The 9,418-nt window shown below is 43.1% G+C and overlaps 1 protein-coding gene across 2 annotated transcripts in view; it reads right to left on the minus strand.

The window, feature by feature from the left end:
• The window catches only part of ZNF354A (zinc finger protein 354A), a 50,723-nt gene extending 44,108 nt beyond the window's left edge, over window positions 1-6,615 (minus strand). Inside the window, exons 1-2 of one of the 2 annotated variants that reach the window (XM_058440205.1) lie at window positions 5,894-6,615; window positions 2,693-2,803 (exon numbers count right to left, since the gene is read on the minus strand). The gene's annotated coding sequence lies outside the window, so the exon portion shown is untranslated. The remainder of the gene's footprint in view (window positions 1-2,692; window positions 2,804-5,893) is intronic. The other variant, XM_032158827.3, reaches the window with a different exon arrangement.
• Between the last annotated feature and the right edge of the window lie 2,803 nt (window positions 6,616-9,418).

Consider the following 9,418-nt stretch of genomic DNA (forward strand, 5'->3'; position numbering starts at 1 on the left):
TAACCCTGCACAATGACAATCATCTGGCTTTCAACAAAATCCACAAAAATAAGCAATGGACGAAGGACTCGCTGTGCAATGAATGCTGCTGGGATGAGTGGCTGGCAGAAGAGTAACGCTGGAGCCCTACCTCTCACCATATGCAAAACCTAACTCAAGGTGAATGAAAGATTTCAGAAGAAGACCTCAAACTATGAAAGTCCTACAAGAAAACCTAGGAAATACCTTTCTCAACACAGGCTTTGGTAAACGATTTATATGGCTTAGTCCCCAAAAGCAATGGCAAGAAAAACCAAAATGAACTAGTCAGGCCTAAGAAATGAAACATCTGCAGCACTGCAAAAGAAATCACCATCACGTTGAATACACAGGCTACAGGATCGATTAATTGTTCCCAAACTATTTCTGATCAAGGTCTTATAGCCAGAATCTACCATGACCTTAAATCAAAAAGCAGAAAAGCAAATAATTCAATTTTAAAAATGGGCAAAAACCATAAACGCACACTTGTCAAGGCAGGACAGACAAGTGACCGACAGGCATGAAAAAACGCTCAACATCACTAATCATCAGAGAAACGCAACTCACAAGCACAATGAGACACCATCTGATGCCACTCAGAATGGCCCTTCGTCCAAGTCAAAACATAACATGCTGGTGAGGTAGCAGAGGACAGGGAAGGCTGCTGCACTCTCAGTGTGAATGCTAACTAGCTCTCACAATGTGGGAAGTGGCCTGGAGATTACTCAGGGTACTTACAAAAGAACTACCCTCTGACCCAGCAATCCCACCACTGGGTATCTACCCAAAGGAAAACAAATGCTTCTAACAAAAGGACACATGCACTCCTATGTTCTCAGAAGTGCTATTCACAAGAACTAAATCCTGAGATGGACCTATGTGCAAATCAACAGTGGATTATATTATTTTTTAAGTTTGGTACATAGACACCGTAAAATTCTATGTAGATTTAAAAAGAAATCATGCCCTCAGCAGCAACAAGGATGGACTTGGAGGCCACTATGCTAAGCAAGCTAAAACAAGGACAGAACACCAAATACATCCTGTTCTCACTTACAGGTGGAAGCTAAACACTGAACACACCCAAACATAAAGATGAAAAAAAAAAAAAAACCAGACACTAGGCCAACCAGATGGAAAAAGGAGGAAAACAGGGAGACTTGGCAGTAGAACCACTCGACTGCTACTGTGCTCACTGCCTGGGTGATGGGGTTCACTGGGAACCCAAGCTTCAGCTCCCTGCTATACACCACGTGCCCCACCTGCAAACTGCACCCTTTACTCACAATACAAGGAGGTGTTACTTTAGAAACCAAGGCTAGGAGCTGAAAATAAATTCTTAAAAAAGGAAAAGAGGAAACCTATAGTGATCCAAACAATTCGTTACTGGCATAAACAGAGAAAGACACTGAATGGACAAAACTGGGGAGCCAAATAATCAACCTAAAATTTTACACAGTGAAAACATAGTCTGCAAAAGCTCACCAAAGGCATAACTGTTGAGAAAACTGGGTATTCGTGTGCCAAAGATTGAAACAGTTCCCTTATGTTGCGCAATACATAAAAATCAATGCGGCCAGGCGCGGTGGCTCACACCTGTAATCCCAGCACTTTAGGAGGCTGAGGCAGGCCGATCACAAGGTCAGGAGATTGAGACCATGGTGAAACCCCATCTGTACTAAAAATACAAAAAAAAAAAAAAAAAACAAATAGCCGGGCGTGGTGGCGGGCGCCTGTAGTCCCAGCTATTCGGGAGGCTGAGGCATGAGAATGGCGTGAACCCGGGAGGCGGAGCTTGCAGTGAGCCAAGATTGTGCCACTGCACTCCAGCCTGGGCAACAGAGCAAGACTCTGTCTCAAAAAAAAAAAAAAAAAAATCAATGCAAAACCAACTGAACACCCAAATTCAATCCTGAAACCAAAAAACTCCAAGGGGAAAACACAGGATCAGCGTTTCTTTGTGGCAAAACTTTAATCTGTGTACCCATAGACAAATACCACGGCTTCACCTCCCCCTCAATGGGACACAGAAATCACTGCTAACAAAAGCAAATATCAGCGTTTGAGACTAAGAAACATTTTAGACCTCTCTACATGAGAGAGAAAACAACGAACCCAAAGAGAAGGCATCCTACCTTGGGGGAAAAGGTGATTGGGAGAAAATTACGGAAAATCATAAATTTCAAACCTATTCAAGAAACTAAAACTACTAAGTGGGGGGAAAGGATACAAACAAATACACAAGCAACAAATGTGCAAAGGACCTGCGGTAGCCACTTCTGCAAAGAAAACATGAAATTGACTCACAGCTAAAAGAAGAGTGGCACCTCATCACTCTCATGCCAAACACACACTAAGATACCGTCAAACTCCACTGAGAATGAGCATTACTCAAAGGAGCAATAGAAGTTTTGGAAGGCAGGGGCCTATGTAGATTCATGCAAATGGAAACTCTTATACGCTGTTGGTGGCATTGAAAATTAGTGTATATACTGTGAAAAAAAGTTGGAGCTCCCTCAAAAAATTAAAATTACCACTTCCAGTTCATCTAGTCATTCCCACACTCGGTTTTTCATTTACAGCAAAGGAAACCTGTCCCTTAAGGAGTTACCTGCCTTCCTGTGTTTAATGAAGCACAATTCATGATACCCAAGATAGGGAATCAAGCTACCCGATCATCCACAGGCAAAGGGAGGAGGAAACAGTGGGATATCCGCACAACACAATGATCCTCAGCCATATGCAAATCATGTCCTTCTCGTTTCGAACAACATGAATGAACCTGGAAAATATTATGTTAAGTAAAATAAGCCAGGCATAGAAAGACAAGCACAGCATCATCTCACTTATATGGAATCCAAAATCTTTACGTTCAAGAAGTAGAAGTACAGTAGTGGTTTGCTGAGCAGGGGAGAATGAGGGGGATGTGAAAGATTCATTTTGGAAACATAGTTGCAGTTAGATGACAAATACATTCTGGTGTTCTATACCACAGCTCGGTGACTGGTTAACAAAATATTGTGTTGTATTTTTCAAAAAAGCTAGAAAGGAACAATTTGTTCTCTCAACAGAGAAATAATACCTGATCTTTGGAAACAGATATGCTAAGTACCCTAGTTTGATCACTACTCAAAATACACATATATCAATATATCCCAGAGAAACAAAATGTCTCAGCATGCTCTCTAATAATGTACTTCATTATGCACAAAAAAATTAAGAAATCTGAATACACAATGCTAATATTCACATGAAACCACAAACGGCCCTGAATATCTGAGGTATCCTGAGAAATACAAACTAAGTTGGAGAGCTTACAATCCTTGATAGCAAATTACATCCCAAAGCTGTAGATATCCAAAATGCGTGTTCATGTGAGGTGCCATTGGGCTCCAGCCTGGGTGGCAGAGTGATACTCTGTCTGTCTCAAAACCAAAACTGTTTGAAAATTTGAGTGTATTATGAGTGACAACTGGATGTCATCAAACATGTATAAAGAAAACAAAATTCTAAGCATAAAAATACGTATCTAAACTAATACTGGGCAAAAAAATCTGAATAGACATCTCAGCAAAGACGACATGAAACTGGCCAACAGGTGAAAGTAAAGGTCCTCAGCATCACTATTCATCAGGAAAAATGTACTTCAAAACCACATTCAGATGCCATTTCACTCTTACTGAAATAAATGTTACTAAAAAGATTTACAAAAAAGTTTTTGAGACAGGGACTCACTCTGTCCCCAAGGCTGGAGTGCAGCGGCAAGATCTCTGCTCACTGAAGCCTTCCCGTCCCAGGCTCAAGTGATCCTCCCACCTCAGCCTCCGGAGTAGCTGGGACTACTGGCATGCACCACTACGCCTGGCTAGTGTTGTATTTTTTTGTAGAAATGGGGTTTTGCCATGTTGCCTAGGCTACTCTCAAATTCCTGGACTTCAGGGATCTGTCTACCTCAGCATCCCAAGGTACTGGGATAACAGGTGTGACCCACTGTGCCTGGCCATAAAAAAAAATTTAAAAAGAAGAATGCTGGTATAGGTATAGAGAAAAGAGAACTCTTACACACTGTTGGTGGGAAAATAAATTAGTTTATAAACTATGCTAAAGAGTTGGAGGTCCCTCAAAAAACTGAAAACACGCCTAGTAGGAGGCCAATGTGGGCATATCGCTTGAGCTCAGGAGTTCGAGACCAGCCTTGGCCATGTGGCAAAATCTCATCTCTTACAAAAAAAAAAAAAAAAAAAAAAGCCAGGCATGGTGGGATACGCCTGTAGTCCCAGTTACTCGAGAAGCTGAGGTGAGAACATCACTTGATCCTGGGAGGTCGAGGCTGCAGTGTGCCATTTCACTCTTACTGGAATGAATGTTACTCCAGCCTAGGCAACACAGCAAGACTCTGTCTCAAAAAAAAGAAAGGAAATGTAACTACCATATGATCAGCAATCCCACTACTGGGTAGACACCTCCATAGCAAATGGAATGAGCATCAGGGATCAGAAGACACAATGGGGATAAGAAATGTTCTTCATTAAATGGTTTTGAGAAAACCAATATCCCTATCGCAAAAGGGAACGGAACCCTCTGTTACACAATGCAAAAAACCAACTCAAAGTGGACCTCAACACAAGACCTGAAACCATGAAAATAATAACATTCCTGTAAGCAAAGATAGGGGAGGTTACTTTCGGGGCAACTTGAATCCATGTCCACAAGTTGGAAAGAGTTTTAAAAAAGAAAAGAAAATGAAGGTTGGGCGCAGAGGCTCACGCCTGTAATCTCAGCACTTTGGGAGGCCGAAACAGGCGGATCACCTGAGGTTGGGAGTTTGAGACCAGCCTGACCATCATGGAGAAACCCGTCTCTACTAAAAATACAAAATTATCCTGGCATGGTGGCACCTGCCTGTAATCCTAGCTACTAGGGAGGCTGAGGCAGGAGAATCGCTTGAACCTGGGAAGCGGAGGTTGTGGTGAGCCAAGATCGCGCCATTGCACTCCAGCCTGGGCAACAAGAGCGAAAACCCCGTCTCAAAAAAAAAAAAAAAAAGAAAAGAAAGTGAAAAAAAGGACATGTAGCAGTAAAAGTTCATTGAGAATGGACATTATATGTGAATGATTTTTTTTTTTAACTTAGGCACTAAAATCACAAGCAACAAAAGCAAACACAGATATGCAAGAGGCTACGCAGACTGAAAAGCTGCTGCTCGGCAAAGCAAACGACAAGCTCCATGAGAAAGGTTTGAAAGAGGGTTTGGAGGACTCATGTATCTGCTAACAGCTTGTTATGGAAAATACAGAACATATACACAGTACTCAGTAGCAACAACAACGAGAAAAAAGAACAAATGATCCACCGAAACTTGGGTGGGGACCCTGAAATATATTTCTGCAAAGACAACATTAAACTGCAGTGAAGCTCCCTACCCCGTCACGTGGCCATGACAGGATGTACAGGGGGACACTTGCTGCTGGTGGATGGAGAAAAGCAGCCCCTGTGTCCGGACAGCTGGAACGCATGTTTTCAAACCTATGGAAGCGTGGAGGCAGCTAGGATCTCTTTTCCTCCTTCTGAGGCTTGGACACCTGCAGCCAAACCTGGGCCTGGCCCCTTCCCTCAACCTGGGCTGGGTTTCCCCTTATTCCGGCAGCTGCAGCTTCCCTCTCTATCTACATGGGGGAGTTTCCCTGAGAAAAAATCCTGAACCCCTAAAAATACCACAGCCTGCTATGTTGCCACCCTCAAAAGCCCTTGGTGGGGAAACGAAAAACACTGAAAAATAAAGACTAAAATACTACCAGAGAAAGAGCAAAACGACTGAGAACCTGACAAGAAGAAACAGAACACAGAAGAAAATGAAACCTTCTATACTCACCTTGAAGGAAAAATGCTGGAGCAGTCGTGCTGTGGAAAAGCCCGCACAGAAGGAAGCTCCGTCCTCAGCAGTCAGCACCGGGGACGGGAGCTGTTTCTTCCCCAGGACAGGGGCCCAAGTCACCTGGAAGCTGCCAGCGGCACCCAGTGGGGTCCTGAGGGAAGCGGAGCTCTTCTCCTCACTGTGGATGCATGCCAGGCCACACGTGCCACGCTGCCTCCATGGCGGGGGTGGGGAGAGAGGGGAACACACACACGCGTACCACGTGCAGGCAGAAAAGGTGGTTTGGCCCTGCCTGCTGCTCACAGTGCGCATCGCACGCAGGCTGATCCCATCTCCAGTATGCGTCAGCCCAGGCCATGGCCCCAGGGCTCTGGAACTCCTGCACCTGCTCAGCCTGGGCTGCCACAGCTGCCTCTACTTTTCTGCAACTGCCAATGCTTCCAGTCTTCTTGGAACTCTAGTGCTGACAATTTGGGAAGACACAGTCTCTAGCAAGGGGATCCAGAATGAGTGGAGGAGTAGGTTTCTCACAAAGTGGAAACTTCAACTACCAGTTCATCTAGCCACCTGTTTTTCTTATAAATTTGTTTAAGTTCAGTTCCTTATAGATGATGGATATTAGACCTTTGTTGGATGCAAGGTTTGCAAAAATATTCTCCTATTCTATGGGTTGCCTCTTTACTGTGCTGACAGTTTCTTCTGCTGTGCAGAAGCTCTTTAGTTTAATTAGATCCCATTTGTCAAATCTGGCTTTTGGTGTCTTTGTCATGAAATCTTTGCCCATGCCTATGTCCTGAATGGTACTGCCTATGCTGTTGTCAGGGGTTTTTATAGTTTTGGGTTTTACGTTTAAGTCTGGATAAAGACTATGTGGTAATATACACTATGGAATACTACGCAGCCATAAAATACAATGAGATCATGTCCTTTGCAGGGACATGATGGAGCTGGAGACCCTTATCCTTAGCAAACTAACACAGAAAGAGAAAAGCAAACATGGGATATTACCACTTATAAATCAGAGTCAAATGATGAGAACACATGAACACACAGAGGAGAAAAACACACCCTGGGGCCTATCAGAGGACAGAGGGTGGGAGGAGGGAGAGGATCCAGAAAAATAACTAACGAGTACTAGACAGATTACACAGGTTGGCATCGGCTTTACCACTTATTCTCAAGAAGCACTCAGCCTCTTTAGACCACAAAATGGGAATTATACTGATATCTTTCTATGGCAGAGACTGCTGTTCTGCCCTAGTTACCACTCTTCACTTCCAAAGTGATAGAACCCCATTTTTGGACTAGGCATATGGCTCCCCAGGATGGAGACTGCATATCTTAGCCCCTCTGTTAGTTAGATATGGCCCTGTCTCTACTTCCAGCTGATAATTTGCGAGCAAAGCATCACTTAGCAGCTCCCAGGAGCCTTAAGAGGCATATTGATCATGCTCTTTTTGCTTCTTGACTTTCTCTTCCTCCATCCTCTCTGGAAGCCGATGCTATAATCTTGGACCACTAAGATCAAGGCTCAGAATACAATAGCTACAAAATAAAATATAGTCCCTGAAGTGGAGGCTACAAGTCACAGAACCTTAGCTTGTGACATAGGATTAGCTGAAGTGGTCAGGTAGTAGGTAGGAATATGCAGATATTGCAGGCTAACGAAAAAGAACAAGATCATGTCCTTTGCAGGGACATGGATGGAGCTGGAGACCATTATCCTTAGCAAACTAATGCAGAACAGAAAACCAAATAACACATAATCTCACTTATAAGTGTGAGATAAATAATAACACATGGACACATAGAGGGAAACAACACACATCTCCCCGCTGGAGATGTTTCCCACCTTCTTTGTATTATTTCCTGTGCTCCTCACATTTTAGTTTATTATTTTATATCTGATTTCATTTTTTGAGGGTCTCACTCTGTTGCCCAGGCTGGAGTACAGTGGCATGATCACAGCTCACTGCAGCCTCAAGCTCCTAAGCTCAAGTGATCTATCCGCCTCAGCCTCCTGAGTAGCTGAAAATGCAGGCATGCACCACCACACTGGGCGCATATATATATACATTTTGGTAGAGATGGGTCTATGTTGCTCAGGCGGGCCCTTGAACTCCTGGGCTCAAGCTACCCTCCCGCTTCACTCCCCAGTGTGTTGGGAGGCACCGTACCCAGCCTGTTAGGGTTTTTATCATGAGAGGATGTTGCATTTTATGAAAAGTTTTTTCTGCATCTATATAGATGATCATATGGTTTTGGCTTTTAATCTGTTCATGTAGTGAATCACATTTGTTACTGCAAATGTTGAAGCAACCTTGCATCCCCAGAATAAAGCCTACTTGATTATGGTGAATTAACATTTTCATGTGCTGCTGGATTCAGCTTGCTAGCACTTTGTTGAAGATTTTTGCTTCTATGTTCATCACAAATACTGGTCTGAGGTTTTCTTTCGTTGTCTCGTTGTCACGTCCCTGTCAGATTTTAGTATTAGGCTGATGCTGGCTTCAGAGAATGAATTATGGAGGAGCCTCTCTTCTTTGGTTATTTAAAATAGTTTCAGTAGGGGCCGGTCGTGGTGGCTCACGCCTGTAATCCCAGCACTTTGGGAGGCTGAGGTGGGCGGATCACAAGGTCAGGAGATCGAGACCATCTTGGCTAACATGGTGAAACCCCGTCTCTACTAAAAATATGAAAAAAAAATAAGCCAGGCATGGTGGCGGGCACCTGAAGTCCCAGGCTGAGGCAGGAGAATGGTGTGAACCCAGGAGGTGGAGCTTGCAGTGAACCGAGATTGCACCACTGCACTCCAGCCTGGGCAACAGAGCAAGACTCTGTCTCAAAAAAAAAAAAAAAAAAGTTTCCATAGGATTGTTGCCAATTTATCTTTATGCATCTGGGAATCTGGCTGTGAATCCATCTGCTGCAGGGCCTTTTTTTTGAGGTTTTATTACTGATTCATTCTGAGCTCAATATTGTTCTGTTCAAGGTTTCAAGCTTTTCCTGATTCAATCGCGGGAGATTGTGTGTTTCCCCAATGTATCCATTTCCTCTAGATTTTCTAACTTGTGCACACGTGCAAAGCATTGTTCACAGTATTCTCTGAGAGTTCTTTGTATTTCTATGGGATCAGCTGTAATGCCATCTTTGTCATTTCCAATTATATTTATTTGGATCTTCTCTTTTTTTTCCTTTAGCTAGCAGTCTATCCATCTTGTTTAAGTATTTCACAGAAGCTACTCTTGATTTTATTAATCTTTCGTATAGATTTTTGCATCTCAATTTCATTAAGTTTTTCTCCAATTTAAGTTATTTGCTTCTGCAAGCTTTGAGGTTGGTTGGTTTTCTAGTTCCTTTATGTACCAAATTAATTGTTAACTTGAGATCTGACTTTTCGATGAATGCGTTTAGCGATGTACACTTTCTTCTTGACACTGTTTTAGCTGCATCCCAGGAATCTTTGGCAAACTGTGTCCCTATTTTCATAAATTTGAAAGATTTTTTAAATTTTCATGAATT

Source organism: Hylobates moloch, unplaced genomic scaffold, assembly GCF_009828535.3.
Source record: "Hylobates moloch isolate HMO894 unplaced genomic scaffold, HMol_V3 SCAFFOLD_6, whole genome shotgun sequence".
NCBI lineage: Eukaryota > Metazoa > Chordata > Mammalia > Primates > Hylobatidae > Hylobates > Hylobates moloch.